This window comes from Pseudophryne corroboree, chromosome 7, assembly GCF_028390025.1.
Source record: "Pseudophryne corroboree isolate aPseCor3 chromosome 7, aPseCor3.hap2, whole genome shotgun sequence".
Lineage (NCBI taxonomy): Eukaryota > Metazoa > Chordata > Amphibia > Anura > Myobatrachidae > Pseudophryne > Pseudophryne corroboree.
Window position 1 is genome coordinate 331432239 of NC_086450.1, and position 19540 is coordinate 331451778.

Sequence of the window (19540 nt, forward strand, 5' to 3'; positions counted from 1 at the left end):
TTGTAATATGCAGCAGGTGATTCCCAAGCAGCAGAACTTAGGGGGTCATTCCGACCTGATCGTACAGTAGCATTTTTCACTGCGCTGCGATCAGGTCAGAACTAAGCATGCATATGCACCGCAATGCGCAGGCACGTCATACAGGTACAAAGCGGATCGTTGTTGAGCGATGGATTTTATGAAGAATCCATTTGCACAGCCGATCGCAAGGAGATTGACAGGAAGAAGGCATTTGTGGGTGACAACTGACCATTTTCTGGGAGTGGTTGGAAAAACGCAGGCGCGTCCAAGCGTTTGCAGGGCGGGTGTCTGACATCAATTCCGGGCCTGGACAGGCTAAAGTGATCGCATCGGCTGAGTAAGTTCTGAGCTACTCAGAAACTTCACAAAACTTTTTTGTACCACTCGGCTGCACATGCGTTCGCACACTTGCAAAGCAAACATACACTCGCTGCAAAAAATAGCTAGCGAGCGATCAACTCGGAATGACCCCCTTATTCCATATGAACAAGTACAAACTTGAATACATGAAACTGGGCACGATAGAACTTGCAGGTCGACTACAGGAACAAATTACAGCATTTGACGGATCCATTTGACGGATTAGCATCAGGCACAGGAGACCAGACTTGGAAAACAAAGTTCTGACTTGATTATCCAGCTCAGATGCGAGTGAGCAGCAGTAAATAGGGCATTCTTAGGTATGGTGCATAGCTGCTGGATAGACTAAGAAAATCAGGCCGCATGCTCACTGAATCAGAACAGATGGACTAAAACAAGATCGGTTTGTACTGCTGGAGAGAGCAGCATCACTGTTAGGACAGTGGTACTGCAGCAGATCGTGATACAGACGATACAAGTATGGGTGTAGACAAGGGACTTGAGGAAGCAGGTCTTGTTGGAGAAGAAGCCGATAAGGAACCTCGACCAGCATGCTCTGAAGGAAAGCATATCACGGCTGACAAGGACAGTCTGGAGCTTTGAGAATTACTGGCAGATCTTCTAGTCAAACCTGCTGAAGTACCCTTGTAAGCATAGACAGAGGTGGAAACATGTACCCCAACTGAAAAGACCATGGTACTGTCATGGTATCCAGAAAGACTGCTTAAGGATGCCTGGAGCGTGTTCCCAACAAGAGAAGCTTTTTGTTTAACCAGGAGGCCATGAGATCTATTTTGGGTCTCCTCCACTGATCCACAATCAGTTGAAATACCTCATGGTGTGGTACACATTCCCTAGGATGGACAGTGTCATGAATGAGTATGTCCGCCTACCAACTATACACTCCAGGAATGTGAATGACTGAAATAGCCAGAATTGAATGCGCCACCCAAGGAGGTATATTATACGACTTTGTCATTGCCTCATGACTCCATGTCCCACCCTGCTTGTTTATATAAGCCACAGCCATGGCATTGTCCAACTGTATCTGAACAGGTACTCACTGTAAGAACTGTTGAACCTAACCTAACCCCATTGAATTTTACTATGTTGACAGACAGGAAGAAAACCATCCCCTGTAAAGAAATTAGGTTTTGACTTGGAATAATTCAGGATCTAACCATGTACCCTCCAAGGTGTCTGCCTCCTCCTGCAGATGATAAAGCAGCAAGACCTCTTTAAAGGCACCTTTATCAGAAGGTCAACCAAATAAGGAATAATGGTGATTCCTCTGTGCCTCAACAAGGAAACTATGTAGGCCATGACCGTTGTGAAAACCTTGAGGACTATGGACAGGCCAAATGTAGGGCCTGAACTGGAAATGAAGGTCTCTTACTGCAAAGTGGAGGAGTTGATGATGGCCCTTCCAGGTGGGAATATGAAGATACCGCATATCTATTGGCACTATAAAATCCCTGCTGTCCACTTTGCTGATGCGCATTCATTCTCCATTCTGAATCTTGCAATATTGAGATGGTAATTGAGCTGCTTTAAAATTCAGAACCTGACAGAAATACACATCTGGCTTGCTTACCTCTGCAGGCATAGAGGAACGGGAACAATAATTCCTGAATCTAAGAGAGAATTTACAGCAGCCAAAAGAGCTATTTGTCTTGATGGATCTTGGGAAGAGGAGTGTTAAATTATCTCCTGGGGATATACAGTATCTCCTCTGGACACAATGTCGCTCAGCCAGATATCTGGATTTGACTGGAGCCAAACATCACCACTTAATTGGAGTAAGTGGGTCCCTACTCCACGATAATGGAATTGGGCCCTCTTAATGTCATACAGTCTGTTCTCTGCTGGATTGGTGCTGGTACGTCAAGAACCTGCTAATGCTTGGCCTCTGAAGACTCCACTATAAGAGAATCCAGACAAGCCTGTATAGGACTGAGATCTGCCCCTGCCAGAAAAACAAAAGGAACAAAACCAAGGAGTCTTCGCGCTGGAAGCTAAGACCAGAAGACAAGTAGTCTTCTCTCCAGCAGTCTGGGTTACAATTTTTGTAAATTCACGCCCAAATATAAATTCCACTTCAAGGGGTATGGCCTCTAAAGTATGCTTAGAGTCTGGGTCAGAGTCCCATGATCTGAGCCAAATAGCCATTCTGGTACACTGTTAACGAGACACATGACAGAAGAAATGCCACACTTAGAGAAGCACCCTTAATATAAAATGTAGCGTTGTGAATCTGATCCACTTTGGCAAGATGTTTAGAAGCCTCTCCTTCTGCCTGTAATTCAGATGCCAGCTGTTATGTCCAGTATTCTACTGCCATGTTGACCAAGGCAATAGCCAAAATAGAACAAAGAGAAGCACCAGCAAAAGAAAACATAATTTAAAGAAGGGCCTCACTTTTTCTTACTGTCTGATCCTTTAAGGTGACTGACTGCACCACAGGAATGACCATAGCCTTTGTTATCCTGGCTATAGGTGTACCCACCTTAGGCGGGAATTCCCAAAGCTTGGTGTCCTCATCCACAAAAGAATAAGAGTATCTGCACCTCCAGAGAACATAACATTTCTTATCTGGTTCAAGCTAAGGCTCCCCCAAAAATTTCAGAAAAATGTGATAAGGCTGGAAGAGTGGATAACTGTTTCTTCTTGCGCTTTAACAAGGAAGAATAAGCAGCCTCAGAAACATCTGTTTCTTGAATATAACGAGTCTGTGTAGCTAAATCTACTAATTCATTAGACACCAATACTGGGAGATGCATCCTCATTAACTTCTGATGCATCTTGCCAATTAGGATCCATAAATTCACTCTCCTCTTGAGAGGAACCTACGTAATCAGAATCTCCAGGAAAAGCTGCCAAAGTCTGCCATGACCGTTTCTTAGGAGCTGCAGAACCGGAAGATGACAGGTTCAGCTGTTCTGTATAATTTTATAGTATGCAACTTAGAAAAGTTACTTCAATGCTGATTGGTTGCCATGGGCAACTTCTCCACTGGCTCACTTCTCCACTTTTTTCGCTGCTTAGTACAACTCCCCCTTAGCCAATTCTGGAGTCACTCATCTGTCAAATGTCCTGACAGCCGGTCCCTGGTCTCCATCTCTTGGCTCCCTTGTGACCATTGTACTATATAATTTTATTCCACATTTAGAACAAAGCAGCAGAAGCTTTGCTTTGGAAGCCTTTTCTGCTTTCCCTGCCATGTTGCTATGTAACAACAGACACAGATAAAATAATCTGTACCCGGTAATGGAGGAAGTGTCACCCATTAACGAAAGCACCCTTCAGTCAAAGCTGTCTATTAGGGAGCGCATAGAGAGTCACAGACCAGCGCTACTCCTATAGTAAGTTGTGACTGCATACAAACTCATGAGCTCCTCTATCAGGTATCTTTTCTTAGGTAGAGCCCTGGACACTTACATAGTGAAATTGTGAACCCCCTATATGAGTTGTTAGCAGAGCAGGTAGAGAAGGTCCCCTAACTAACTAAGCCCTGCTCTCCTGGTACATTACGTCCTGTAAACAGGAACTGCGGCGCTGAGAATAGGAAAATTAAAAAAACCTGTAGCTAACTAAAAATGTTCCTTACCCCTAATGCACTAAGAAACAAAAAAAGAGCTTAGGTGGAGGTAAGAGGTTATATAGGCTGGAGGCATAGGCGTGCGCAGGACATTTTATTAGGGGGTGCACCGTCGGAGGGGCGTGTTTAGTCCCACCTACTGGGCGTGTCTGGCCCTGCCTATTGGGCGTGTCTAACACCACCCATTGCACTCAAAGCAATATAAATCACATAACACAAGAGGCGTGGCCACTGCAAATGGGGGAGTGTCAATGTGACACAATACCTGTTTCTCATCACCCCATTACTTTCCATTCCATATGCACCTTACCTATATGTGGTTTCTCACAATGGGGAACCTCTGAAGAAATGTATCCTCCCTGGGCAGACAGCGTCTTCAGTCGGTAATCACTATTCATGAAGGAAATCACATGGCCCAAAAGATGCCTGTTTGTCTGTAGGGATATAACCAGGATCCTCATCATGCAACAGAGGTTCAACCAGACTCGTATCACCTCCTACCCTCTGTGTCTCTCAGCCACACCATCATCTCTCTGTGTCTCTCAGTCACACCCTCATCTGCCGCCTGCGTCTCTCTGCCACACCATCTCCTCCCCTACCTGCATCGTCTCTCAGCCACACCATTATCCCCACCCTGTGTCGTCTCTCATCCACACAATCGCCTCCCTGCCATGCATCTCTCACAATCCACCTCACTTTGTGTCTCTCAGTCTCCCCCAATTACTCTGTGCCTCTCAGTTCCCCATTCATTGTGTCTTTCAGCCTCCCACCCATCCCTCTGTCTGTCTCTCTGCCTGTCCACCTTCATTCTGTGTCTCTCAGCCTCCAACCCATCATTTCGTGTCTGTCAGTCTGACCCCTTTACTCTGTGTCTTTCAGCCTCCACCTCCCTTCATTCTCTGTCTAGTGCCACTTAGAACACAATGGCCAGACTAGTAGTGCCCCTTACACAATGCCCAGAGCAGTGTGCCCCTTACACAATTCCCATAGTAGTAGTGCCCCTTACATAATGCCCACACAGTTGTGCCCCTTACATAATGCCCACACAGTAGTCGGCGCCTTACACAATGCCCACACAGTGGTCATGCGCCTTACACAATACCCACACAGTAGTCATGCCCCTTACACCATGCCCACACAGTAGTCATGCCCCTTACACAATGCCCACACAGTGGTCATGCGCCTTACACAATACCCACACAGTAGTCGTGCCCCTTACACAATGCCCACACAGTGGTCATGCGCCTTACACAATACCCACACAGTAGTCATGCCCCTTACACCATGCCCACACAGTAGTCGTGCCCCTTACACAATGCCCACACAGTGGTCATGCGCCTTACACAATACCCACACAGTAGTCGTGCCCCTTACACAATGCCCACACAGTAGTCGTGCCCCTTACACAATGCCCACACAGTAGTCGTGCCCCTAACACAATGCCCACACAGTTGTGCCCCTTATATAATGCCCACACAGCCATGCCCCTTACATAATGCCCACAGTCGTGCCCCTTACACAATGCCTACACAGTTTTGCCCCTTAAATAATGCTCACACAGTTGTCGTGCCCCTTACACAATGCCCACACAGTCGTGCCCCTTAAATAATGCCCACACAATAGTCGTGTCCTTACATAATGTCCATAGTAGGAGTGCCCCTTACATACTGTAATGCCCATAGGTGGTCATTCCGAGTTGATCGCTCGCTGCAGATTTTTGCAGCACAGCGATCAGGCTAAAATCGGCATTTCTGTGCATGCGCATGGGCCGCAGTGCGCACGTGCCAAGTAATTTCACACAAAACGAAGCAATTTTACACAGGGGTGAACAACGCTTTTCAGTCGCTCTGCTAATCGTTGAGTGATTGACAGGAAGTGGGTGTTTCTGGGTGGTAACTGAGCGCTTTCCGGGAGTGTGCTAAAAAATGCAGGCTTGTCATGCTAAAACGCAGGAGTGGCTGGAGAAATGGGGGAGTGGCTGGCCGAACGCAGGGCGTGTTTGTGATGTCAAAGCAGGAACTAAACGGACTGAGGTGATCGCAATCTAGGAGTAGGTCTGGAACTACTCAGAAACTGCAGGAAAAGATTTTCGAGCAGTTCTGCTAATCTTTCGTTCGCTATTCTGCTAAGCTAAGATACACTCCCTGAGGGCGGCGGCCTAGCGTTTGCACTGCTGCTAAAAGCAGCTAGCGAGCGATCAACTCGGAATGAGGGCCCTAGTGTGCACCTGGTCCTTACACAATTTGTCACACAGGTCGTTCTGCTCTACCTTAGAAGAACGCTGGATTGGAACATAAGAAGGAGAGAGAGCGAGGTCCAATGGCCGGGAGGCGGCGCGGCATGACATCATCTAGAGGCGGAGCCTGAAGGAGCTTTCTCCGTCCGTGCACCCATGCAGCGCGGCGATGGTCAGGAGAAAAGTAATGGATAGAAACACTCTGGACCTGGCGGTGAGCGGTGGCCGACGGCAGGGACAAGAATTACAGCAATCACTGCAGCACAGTGCGTAAGGGGGTGCCTGACATTAGGGGGTGCCTGTGCGCACCAGGCACCCCTCGTGCGCACGCCTTTGGCTGGAGGGGGGCAAGGTTTCTTTTAACCTTTTAGTGTCTATACTCCTGTGCCAGCCCTCTAACCCACAGTCAAGACTACAGTGTCCCCCAGATCGGCTGTAGGAAGAAAAAGAAATTTCCTGAAAGGTCTAAGCACTGTCACCGGCAATAACTTTAAAAGAAAGCCTTAGCAGTGCTGTCATGGAGCCTGTAAGATTTATATACCGTATCCAGTGATCTGTATGTCTGGATAGATCAATATTAGGAAGATTCTAATGATGTAACTTTGTTAAATTTACTCTATATTCCTGCTAGAAGTGATATTGAAAAAAACAAACAAACACACAAACAAACAAACAAAGAAACAAACAACAGAATAAACAGGTCAATGAGTTAATTGCCAGAGAAAATAACATATTGTTCTTACTATACTAATAGTCTAAAGCGTAGTTTAAGTGGGTGGCTAAAGAAAAAAAGGGTTGGGGATTTGGCTGAGTTTGATATATGTAGTAAGTAATTAGATTGTCATCAATTAATTAGTGACATGAGATCAATCCAGTGACAGATGGTGGGACAAATTATTGCTTAACAGTCCAGCCCAAACAGTGTACTGTATTTGTAGGTTTGGCGAACCACAGTAACTGATCTATCTTCATTTATTGTAAGCTTCTAGCTATGGATAAAAAAACAAAACATGCATTAATATAGCACAAACATATGTAAAATTACTCCTCAGAAGAGGGACATTTTGCTTAGTTTGCACAGCTGGCCTTATTGCAAAATGTGTGCCGCTAGGTAAAGGTACCGTATATGCTTGGTTTACACCAGGAGATACACCATAGCGATAGTAGTATAAGCTAAAACTACAGTATAACAACAGTCTGGACAGTGTTATTAATAACTAATAAAGACACATTTACCATGTTAAAGAAAATAAAAAAAATGTAAAGACGCAATGAAAGTACATATGTGGCGGGATGTAATGCACTCCGAGTTCACCAGAGGTGCGGACTGTCGGACGATCTCGGACATGTTTTTAAAGGGACACACACAAGACAAAACCATACCTTGTAAGTGATTGTCCCTTAAAAAAAACAACATTTGAGATCGCCCGGCAAACCCTGCACCTCCAGCGATTTCAGACTGCATTACATCCCGCCACAGAAGCTCAAATCAATACACTGCGTGGCAGAGAATCTCAGATGCCACAGCTTAAGGTGATCCAGAACTTGAGAAACCCACTATTACAGGTTTACAACTTGGGTATAGTCTGAAAGAGGTTACTGGGGGAACTCTAGCCCGAAGTCTAGAATCTGTGTTTTAATGGAAGCATGGGTGAGTTCCACCCTGCACACAGCAGAGAGAAACTTACCTATTTAGCTGGGTTAGAGAGAGCAGTCAGTGCTCCTGATGCCAGCAATTGGCCAGACGACAGTCAGGGCCGTGGAAAGCAAGGTGTTAGGGAGTCCGTGTCAGGCAAGGTGAACAACGGGTCCTGGGCAGCGATGTGATAATAAAGATATCAACAGACTGTTTACTGTACGCGGCTGTGAGAGAATAAATACCACTCTTACCTTGCAAAACTACCGGTGTCTGTGCCTCATTCTGCAGGAGACTCCCTGAAATAGTAGCAATCTCCCTCACTCCCTGAATAGACCAGCAATCTCCCTGATTTTACTTTACATTCTTGGGGTAAAAAAATAAAGCAGAGATACATACATTCAAATGAGTTCGTCAGTGCCATTTTCCTGCATTGTTATAAGGCACAGTGATCCATATGGCTACATGCTTTTTAAATAAGGTTTCTCTTCACAATACACGAACAATTCCTGAAAAATATCAGTGTCTTTTCTTCAACAAGTAGATCTTACAAACGTTGGGGCTCATTTACATTTAGATGTAAGTCACTTTTATGACACGCCTCTCAGATGTAGCAGTACTCGTCCGCACTGATAGGTGTTACTTTCACAGTCTCCCTGAAATGCTTTTTCAAAAGTAGGCAAGTATGATCTGTGCTCTATTCCTCTAAAGTGCTTCACAACACCAATTGCCTTTTCATTTAAAAGTTTAAATGGGAATCTACTCTATTGCGGTCTGAAAGGATATATTCCTGTAATAATGTGAAGAGATAACAACAGCCAATAGTGATAACAATAGGATTTTAATACCTACCGGTAAATCCTTTTCTCTTAGTCCGTAGAGGATGCTGGGGATGCTTCAAGAACCATGGGGTATAGACGGGATCCGTAGGAGACATGGGCACTTTAAGACTTTAAAAGGGGTGTGGACTGGCTTCTCCCTCTATGCCCCTCCTCCAGACTCCAGTTATAGGAACTGTGCCCAGGGAGACAGACATTTCGAGGAAAAGGATTTATTGTTAAACCACGGTGAGCATTTTACCAGCTCACACCTCCAGTATGCCGCAGAACGTGGCCTTCAACAGAACACCAGCCGACGGCATGAAGAATATGCAGCAATACGCTGACATAACCGTAACGCAACCTATGTGTTTAAACACAACCAGTAACAGCATAACGCATGCTATGGCCTGAATATCATCAGCAACAGGCTGACTTAAACACAGCACACCACGTGTGTAAACATACCCAATGACTGCAGACACAGTACGCACTGGGACGGGCGCACAGCATCCTCTACGGACTAAGAGAAAAGGATTTACTGGTAGGTATTAAAATCCTATTTTCTCATAAGTCCTAGAGGATGCTGGGGATGCTTCAAGAACCATGGGGTTTATACCAAAGCTCTAGAACGGGCGGGAGAGTGCGGATGACTCTGCAGCACCGACTGACCAAACAAGAGGTCCTCCTCAGTCAGGGTATGAAACTTGTAAAACTTTGCAAAAGTGTTTGAACCCGACCAAGTAGCTGCTCGGCAAATCTGTAATGCCAAGACCCTTCAGGCAGCTGCCCAGGATGAGCCCACCTTTCTTGTAGAACGGGGCTTCACCGATTTCGGTAACGGCAATCCAGCCGTAGAATGAGCCTGCTGAATCGTATTACAGAAGCAGCGTGCAATAGTCTGCTTGGAAGCAGGAGCAACAATCTTGTTGGGAGCCCATAGGACAAACAGAGCCTCTGTTTTCCCCAAGTTGAGCCGTTCTGGCGACTTGGATTTTTAAATCTCTGACCACATCAAGAGACTTCGATTCCGCCAAGGCGTCAGTAGCCACTGGCACCTCAATAGGCTGGTTTACGTGAAACGATGAAACCACTTTTGACAGAAATTGCTGAACGAGTTCACAACTCCGCTCTATCAGCATGGAAGATGAAATAGGGCTTTTGTGAGACAAAGCCGCCAATTCAGATACCCGCCTTGCGGAAACCAAGGCTAACAACACAACTACTTTCCAAGTAAGGAAATTTAACTCAACCTTACGTAAAGGTTCAACCAATGAGATTGCAGAAAACTGCAACACCACATTAAGATTCCATGGTGCCACTGGGGGAACAAAGGGAGGTCGGAGGTTGTGCAGTATGCCTTTCACCAAGGTCTGAACTTCTGGAAGGGAGGCCAATTCTTTCAGAAAGAAAATTGATAAGGCTGAAATTTGTACTTTAATGGAGCCTAACTTTAGGCCTGCATCCACACCTGCTTGCAAAAAATGGAGCAAACGCCCCAGCTGAAAGTCCTCCGTAGGAGCCTTCTTGGATTCACACCAAGACACATATTTTCTCCAAATACAGTGGCAATGCTTTGCCGTTACTTCTTTTCTAGCCTGAAGAAGTGTGGGAATGACTTCACTGGGAATACCCTTTCGGGCTAGGATTTGGCGTTCGACTGCCATGCCATCAAACGCAGCCGCGGTAAGTCTTGATACACGCACAGTCCATGCTGTAACAGGTCTCCTCGTAGAGGAAGAGGCCAGGGATCTTCTATGAGTAATTCTTGAAGATCTGGATACCAAGCCCTCCTTGGCCAGCCTGGAACAATGAGGATTGCCTGAACCTTTGTTCTTCTTATGATCTTTATCACCTTCGAAATGAGTGGAAGTAGAGGGAACACATAGACCGACTGAAACACCCGCGGTGTCACCAGGGCGTCCATCGCTATCGCTTGAGGGTCCCTCGACCCGGAACAATATCTCTGAAGGTTTTTGTTGAGGCGAGACGCCAGCATGTTTATTTGAGGAATTCCCCAATGACTTGTCACTTCTTGAAGACACCACTCTCCTGGATGGAGATCGTGTCTGCTGAGGAAGTCTGCTTCTTAGTTGTCTACACCCGGGATGAAGACCACTGACAGAGCGCTTACATGTCTTTCCACCCAGCGGAAAACTTTTGTGGCTTCTGCCATTGCCGCTCTGCTTCTCGTCCCGCCCTGGCAGTTTACATACGCCACTGCAGTTAAGTTGTCCGGCTGACTTAAGACGGCAGATCGCGAAGAAGGTGTTCCGCTTGCAGAAGGCCGTTGTAAATAGCCCTCAATTTCAGAATGTTTATTGCAGACAAGCTTCCTGGCTTAACTATCTTCCCCGGAAACTCTTCCCCCTGAAAGACTGCTCTCCAGCCTCTGAGACTTGCATCCATAGACACCAGGATCCAATCCTAGATCCCGAACCTTCGTCCCTCTAGGAGGTGAGAACTGTGTAGCCACCACAGGAGAGAGATTCTGGTCCTGGAATATAGGATTATTTTCCGGTGCATGTGCAGGTGAGACCCGGACCACATGTCCAACTGGTCCCGCTAAAACCACTCTGGCATTTAACCTGCCCGCTGAATTGCCACGTAGGCCGCAACCATCTTCTTCATCAAAGGAAAGTATTGATGGAAATGAGACTTTTGCAGATCCGATCCGACTCTGGATCCTCAGAGCTCTTTCCACTGGAAGAAACAAACTCTCAACAGTTCTGGATCTAACATTATTCCCAACTCCGACAAACCGCTTCGTTGGGATCAACAGTGATTCTGGCAAGTTCAGGAGCCAACCACTTTGTTGAAGAACTGTCAGGGAGAAAACAACGTTTTGCACCACTTGTTTCCTTACCTCGCCGTACTCAGGAGAGCGTCCCAGTACAGAATAATAATGACTCTTACTATCTATCTATCTATCTATCTATCTATCTATCTATCTATCTATCTATCTATCTATCTATCTATCTATCCAATACTTATACATATATCCTTTTGTCAGGAACAGCAGGGTCTCTAATGACGTTAATACGTTTCAATGTGTATGAACAGGTACTGAATGCCGATTTTGTGGATCTGATCATGAAACCTTATGGTCGACATAAGAAACACTATCCGAGTCGATCTCAGGGAGTAGTATCCGGGCAAAATAACATTTTTGCGATGACGAGGGGTCTGAGAGAAATCAATTCTATGAATAGGACTCCCTCCATAAATATTATCACATCTGTGATCGTGCCACAGACCTATGTAACTTTACTATACATACATATACATATAGGTATAGTTCTTTCTGATATGCATCACATTATCATGTAAATTTTCACCCAGTCAGATATTGTTGGTGCCGACAGGGTCACCTCCCACGTCTGTGTCTCCCATATTGTTTTCTCTCTGGAAAAATATACCTCTACTGACATGTTGACATTAATTTACATGTACCAAGTACTATTAGGAGTCGACAGCGCCGACATAGTAATTCCCTTTGTGGCAGAGTCCTCAGCCTCAGATATGCCGACACCCATGTACCAAACACCCACCGACATTACACTGGGTATAAGGGATAGACCCCAGTACAATCTGTCATGGAAACACATAAGGAGTTTACCAGCTCATTTACACCATTGCAAGATATAGTGCTTTTATTTTTAACTAATATTGCACCAAACAACTGTGCCCCCCCCTCGTTTTTCACTCTGATCTATACAGTAGTGTTTTGGAAGGACCAGCGTCTCTGTGAGGAGAAAATGGCGCTGGTTAGAGCTGTGAGGGCTAAGCCACGCCCCCTTGATGGCGCGCTTCAGTCCACGCTTAATTTCATATTTTTTATACTGGCGGGGGTCTGTAATCAGTGCCTAGGCACGTAATACTACTTTTGCCAGTGGCTAACCTGAGGTTTTATGCTGCCCAGGGCGCCCCCCCTGCGCCCTGCACCCTGCAGTGCCGTTCTCAGTGTGGGAGCATAGCGCGTAGCGCCGCCACTGTGTGGTACCTCAACTAGCCGTCTTCTGCCGTCACTGAAGTCTTCTGATCTTCCTATACTCACCCGGCTTCTGTCTTCTGGCTCTGTGAGGGGGTGACGGCGCGGCTCCGGGAACAAGCAGCTAGGCGCACCAAGTGATCGAACCCTCTGGAGCCAATGGTGTCCAGCAGCCTAAGAAGCAGAGCCTTTGAACTCAGAGAAGTAGGTCTGCTTCTCTCCCCTCAGTCCCACGATGCAGGGAGCCTGTTGCCAGCAGGTCTCCCTGAAAATAATAAACCTAACATAAAGTCTTTTCCAAGAAACTCAGTAGAGCTCGTCAGTGTGTGACCAGTCTCTCTGGGCACAGAATCTAACTGGAGTCTGGAGGAGGGGCATAGAGGGAGGAGCCAGTTCACACCCCTTTTAAAGTCTTAAAGTGCCCATGTCTCCTGCGGATCCCGTTTATACCCCATGGTTCTTGAAGCATCCCCAGCATCCTCTAGGACATATGAGAAAGGAGGATTCGGATAGTCAGCCAATCAGAAATGCCGCTGACGTTCATCATTATCAGTTTTAATTCCGCACGATGTGTCGAGCAGCCAGAAGTGATTCTTCTCCTGCATCTTTCCTGTGATCAGCGTTAACACATCCATCCTTTACTTTTGCCACATTTACACTCTTCAACTCCCTTTCCACATCCTTAAACTCAAATGGGGACAATTCAGTTAGAGGCTAAGCCATGAAGTGCCATTTGGAAATATCACACTGTGGCAATATCGCTAGTTTTTCCTTGCATCCCATAGAGATGCGCAGAAAATATAGCAATATTGAGCCTACTGCAATAGGCAGATATATGCACAGTGATGTTCGGCGGCACAAAATCACTAATTGAGTTGGCCCCAGGCAGTCTTAAATGCAAAATGCATGCTAATCCTGATCAACATGTTACAATCCAGTCACACAATGGTCACAATCTTTGCATGTGATCATTAGACACTGGCAATAATTGGGCTTTATGTGATCCAGCCATTCAGCCTGATGACTGAAGAACTGGGTCTGTACAAAAGAGTCATACATGAGAGGTCTATATGGATCACAACTCAGGCCAAGTAAATGGGTCTGCTAATGTCTGACCACATTCAATGAGATTTGGATACTAATACCAAACTTTCATGACTTAAGCTCTCCAAACACCTAAAGATTTATTGTCCGATCTGGCGTGTTCGAACGAAAATCTGGTAATGGATGAGGGCAAATAACATTTGACCTTTAGCTCCCAAACACTGAAAAACAGACAAAAATTGTCAGACAAATTGGTTAAATCCATTTGATTTAACCAATATGTCTGAACGACCGTTTTTATCAGTTTTCCAGCATCTCATCCATTACCAGATTTTCGTTCCAACCAGCCAGATCGCACAATAAATCTTTAGGCATATGGGCAGCATTAGTCTGTATTCCACTAGACTCTCAGTGTAAGATAGTCTGAACTGCATAATCCCAGTACAACAGAGACTCTACAGATGTGTCCTCCTACATGGTTGCTGCAGTCACGTTAAACAGCCCTTCTGGTCGTGCCTGGTCCTGACCGTGTTTACTTTGTACATTTTCCCCCCGGAAATACAGTATGTCTTATTCGCATCGCTATGTGAATAAGAAACACATACAGTCCTGTAAAACACAGAAACATAGCATTCGTATGCAGATACAGTCGTAGCCTCAAGCAGAATATACACATGCAGCATATCATTTTAATCAGTAGAGTGTGCTTGTGAATCTTAGCAAGGTGAATAAGATCCATTTTCGGTGAAAAAAGATGCATAAAAAGATGCTTGGTGTTGGTAAACTTGCTCAGGACTAGGCGCGACTAGATGGGCAGTTTAACGTGACTACAGCAGCAACGATGGAGGACACATCTGTACTGTACATACAAAACAGTGAGGCTTAATGGATATACAGGTTGAGTATCCCTTATCCAAAATGCTTGGGACCGGAGGTATTTTGGATATCGGATTTTTCCGTATTTTGGAATAATTGCATACCATAATGAGATCTTATGATGATGGGACCTAAATCTAAGCACAGAATGCATTTATGTTACATATACACCCTAAACACACATCCTGAAGGTAATTTTAGCCAATATTTTTTATAACTTTGTGCATTAAACAAAGTGTGTCTACATTCACACATTTCATTTATGTTTCATATACACCTTATATACACAGCCTGAAGGTCATTTAATACAATATCATTAATAACTTTGTGTATTAAACAAAGTTTGTGTACACTGAGCCATCAAAAAACAAAGGTTTCACTATCTCACTCTCACTCAAAAAAGTCCGTATTTCGGAATATTCCGTATTTCGGAATATTTGGATATGGGATACTCAACCTGTACTGTATGCAGGAGTTTTATTGTAAAGAAGTGACCACAACATATAATACAAGATTGTGGGGGGAAAAGCTGCTTCATTATAAAGTGACTTGGGCACTATTTCTGATTATTAAGAAATGAATCCCTCAGTCAGGAGAGATCAGAGATCACTTCAGCATTCAGCAAGCTAAAGCTGCGGAACCCAAGCCCCATTCTTTTCAAAGGGGAATGGAGTCCTTGCCAATTTATCAAGCTCCAAACTGGCTTATTGGAACTTGCCCTTGATAGCTACAGCAGCTAACCCTATCTTAAAATGATGTTAGATATTTTACAGCGTAAGCAACCGTTTTGTCAGAGTAGGAACTTCAGATCCCTCTCCAGCTGTCTATTCTGTGCTGTGAACATGCCTGGCCAAGTGAGAATCCCGTAAGAGTAATCTTTAGGTGCAGTGGCAAAAGTATTCTTTACCATTCCCATGGCAGCTGCTTTTTGGAGTAGGATGGTTAATTTCCCCGAAAACAAAATTTTTTGTAGCTGTGTATAGTGGCAATAAGAGATGTCGATTATCTGGGCAGAATTGCAAAGAATCTTAAACAAACTACTAGACTGTTCTGCAGACTCCATTATACTGGACTGGGCATACGGGCCATTTAATGCCACAAATATGGAACAACATGATTGTTAGGGTACTGAACTGGCGCAAAATGAGAAAATGTTAAACCTTGCATTACAAAACAATGCGAAAACCGCTGTACCAATACCCAACATTGGTGTACTGATGGTATACATCAAAAACAGTTTGGTGTTACATTTACACTTCTGTAAATAATAAAACTCCTTTCTGATGAAGGTGTCTCCAATAAAAGAGTCAGATACACTTCCTAACTAGTCAGTAAGCACTTTATTTAAGATTTTTCATAGGCAAATTCATTTGAATAGATCTGCGTCTCAGAGATGACCATCAGATACAGCTTAACATTAAATCTGCATAACCTTGGTTATGCGTCTTACAGGACCGCTGCACGCTTTATCAGACACATGTCACCAAGCGGTAACTTAAACCTTCTTACACTACCTGGTGCTGCTGACTTATTGGCTTGAGCATGTTGGGCCTGATTCAGGTTCAGTTGTAGACAGTATAACTGCTGCCTCCCTGGAAGTAGCAGTGATGCTTACATATGGTAATGCAGCAGGAGGCCTCTGGTATAATAGACGCCTCCTGCATGCATGTGTGACCCACTACTGCATCCAAGGATGCCGCATCGGAACACTCTGCGACGACACTGGCTGGCTGAGTAACCCTGAGGTTAAGCAGACTGACCTCCAAAGCTCCATCGCTGAAGCCAGGAAGTTTTTGTCGAAGGATGGGGACCCTGGCTTCAGCACTCCCACAAAACGGAGCTGATACACTTTGTGAAATGGAGACCATGGGCCCTGCACATGCACAATGTGCCAAACAATGTACGTTGCTTCTTTTACAGATTATCAACTGGACATAAATCAGGACAGTCAGATGGCCAGTCATACAGGATTCTCTCGTAGCTGCAGTCTGGCACAGCAAGGGTGCCACCAACTTGCCTAAGGTCAGCTGAGCAATTCCACCAATATACAGCATCCCTACACTGCACATGACTCACACATCCAATTCACTACTTGAGCCCCCTATTTAAACTGCTCCTTGAAACCTGTACCTTGCCAGTACAATAAGTCTCCTAAGTCTCCTGGTCCCCTGTGGAAGAAGTGGTTGCCAGTTCCTGAGCTCCAGCCTCTGACACAGTAACTTGCATTATCTACCTGAGTGCTCCTTTTCTGTGGATTCAGCCTGTATTAGCGCTCCCTATACTTAAGCTGGAAGTTACCATCTGCTCCTGTTCTAATCAGCGCTTCCACCAACACCAGTGTGCAGTCTGCACCCTGCAGCTATACCTCTGCTTGTTCCAGTCTGCTTCCAAGCCTCATGCATGCCGTCTTCTCACTACTAGCACCTGTGTCCTAAGTTGCTGCTAAATGTCCAAGTTATTCAGCTGCCACTGCAGTTTCAAATGTAATAGTGTGTTCACAGACTGCTCCATCTAACATACATTAAGCATTCATTTGTACTAGGTTAAGTATTGCTACTACAGTCGAGTAGAATATTGTTTAACCTAGAGATGCTTTTTCTCCTACAAATCCATTTTGGTTAACTTTATTTGGAAAAGTATAATTCTGCTGCCCCAGCTTTGGGTGCGATACAAACTCAGAACCTGAAAGGCTGTATAAGATTATTTCCAAATGACTATCAAATATGATGTGTAAAATAGCTGCCAAAACCATAAATAAATTAGGTCTCTATACCACTTGCCTGGTACTGTCGCATGTGATGCGACCGGAGTCATGTCCCGGGACTCCCAGGGGGGGACAATCACTAGTGGGGGTGGAGGAGGATTAAGATAATGTGAAAAAATGCTGGAGGGGAATTCGATTAATAAAAAAAATAAATATACATTTACCACTACTGCACAAACAAAGGGGGCTTAAACAGGTTTTATAAAACGTGGTTGTTGTTTTTTTACTACTAAGAGGGTGTGGGGGGTACTATTATAAGGATTAAGTCCACTGGGGGTTCTATTGCCAATGGGGGGTGAGAAGTTATCTATAATGGGGGCCTATGGACATGGGGGGAGTGCAAAACACACCCTATATTTTTTTCTTAAATCAAATATTTTAATATTTTTAAAAAAATGACAATTTCTGAGCAGTTTTGTGGGGAACAAATTTTCAGTTAAGTGGTTAAAGACTCACAATCCATAATCATTGTAAAAACAACTACATAATAAAAATAGAAATCTATAGTATACAAAAAAACTGTTATTTATTAAATTAACAGTTCTGTATCAACTCCTCCTATTCTGATCTAGTTTGTGTGCATAAAGCAAACTTTCTTTTACGAACATTTGGATTCAACAGTGCTGTATTGTTCTATGGAAGATTTACACTTTAAAGGGGGGTACACACGGAGCAATGTTCAGCTAATTTCTAAGCAATCTGACTAGATTTCTTAGAAATTAGCTGAACATCGCTCCGTGTGTAGGGATGCCAGCGACAGCGATGCGCGGTCCTGCGCGTCGCTGTCGCCGGTGCTAGATTGGCCAACATGCCGGAACAATCTAGCAGGTCCTTAATTTCACCGCTGGGTGAAATGAGCGTCCCCTCGTGTCCGTCCCCCCACCTTCGCTCAGCACATCCCGCCGTGCTGAGCGGGGGGCGAGCTATGTGCTGAGCGGTCTGTGCTAGACCACTCAGCACACAACTCTGGGGAAATCTCCCCGTCAGTACGGCCCTTTATTCAGAATTCTGTTGCTAGGTGGCAAACTTCACAAGTAAATTAACAATTAGCAATGGATTTAGAGAATAAAATCTCATGCAAGAAAAATACAAAATATCACCTTATCTAACTAAGCTCTTTAGATGCATACAGAACGGAGAAAGTCTGATTAGTCATTGTTGTCAGAGAGTTTCGCACAGACACTCTTGTGCATGATGTGATGCTGCGTGACACAGTGGCTCCTGTTGAGAAAATAAGGCTAATACAGAGGAAAATGTTTTGGCACACGATACTCTTTTTCATATACTATAATTCCCACAACTTCCCACATTAAAGGAAAATAATCTTTATTTTACTGGATGGGGCCCTCAGGCATTACAGCTTTAGTAAAATAGGTTTGGCTTTGAATACATGAATTGTAGCTGATGCCAGGCCAATTTCAGCTCTGGTTTTAAAACCTACACGCAGAAGTTGTCTAGTGTGCCACTGACACACGTAGGGGGGAACTGAAAGCATGCGATAAGGATAGAATAGCTTATAAGAAACAGTCAGCAGCTAATCACATGTCCAGTATGTACTGTATGTTCTATATATAAAATGATAGCGGACGTTACGCAATTATTCCCCACAATATGAGCAATGTAGAGTTACAGAAGTTCATTACAGGGATCATATCCAAAACATGGCTGAGCCATAGGTGTTTATATATATATATATATATAAAAAATGATTATTATTATTTTTAATTTATATCATTTATGTGAAGCCAACTTATGGGATGAGTAGTACATTTACTGCAATGCTCCAAAACTCCGCTTACCCACAAAATATGAGGCAACACAACTCATCAATAAAAAAATAAAAAAATGTTACATGTTAAGTCCAGTACTAAATAATTCAGAAGCAATATGTGCTGACATTGATTTTGCCTGCACATCCTACACCGAACTCCGGCCAATCAGGATTTGCTGTACTTAGGTTGTGCCCTATTCATTTCTAGGAATGGACATGACACTGAAGCAGCATTCCTGGGCGGGTCTGGGATGAATACTCTCTGTCTAGGTTCAGGGATGTCCATACTGGCACGAGGTTGTATACACATTATGTGCCTGGCATTTGCTGGAAATGGGTCAGGGCTATAAATGCTGGGCATATGAGATTATGATTGTGGTGGTAATGATGCTATTATGCTGGCAATGGAACTGTATATAGGCTAT

The 19540-nt window shown here is 44.6% G+C and overlaps 1 protein-coding gene across 4 annotated transcripts in view; it reads right to left on the reverse strand.

Moving 5' to 3' along the window:
• The window catches only part of SNX29 (sorting nexin 29), a 1242095-nt gene that overhangs the window by 224654 nt on the left and 997901 nt on the right, over positions 1 to 19540 (reverse strand). The gene's annotated exons all lie outside the window — the stretch shown is intronic.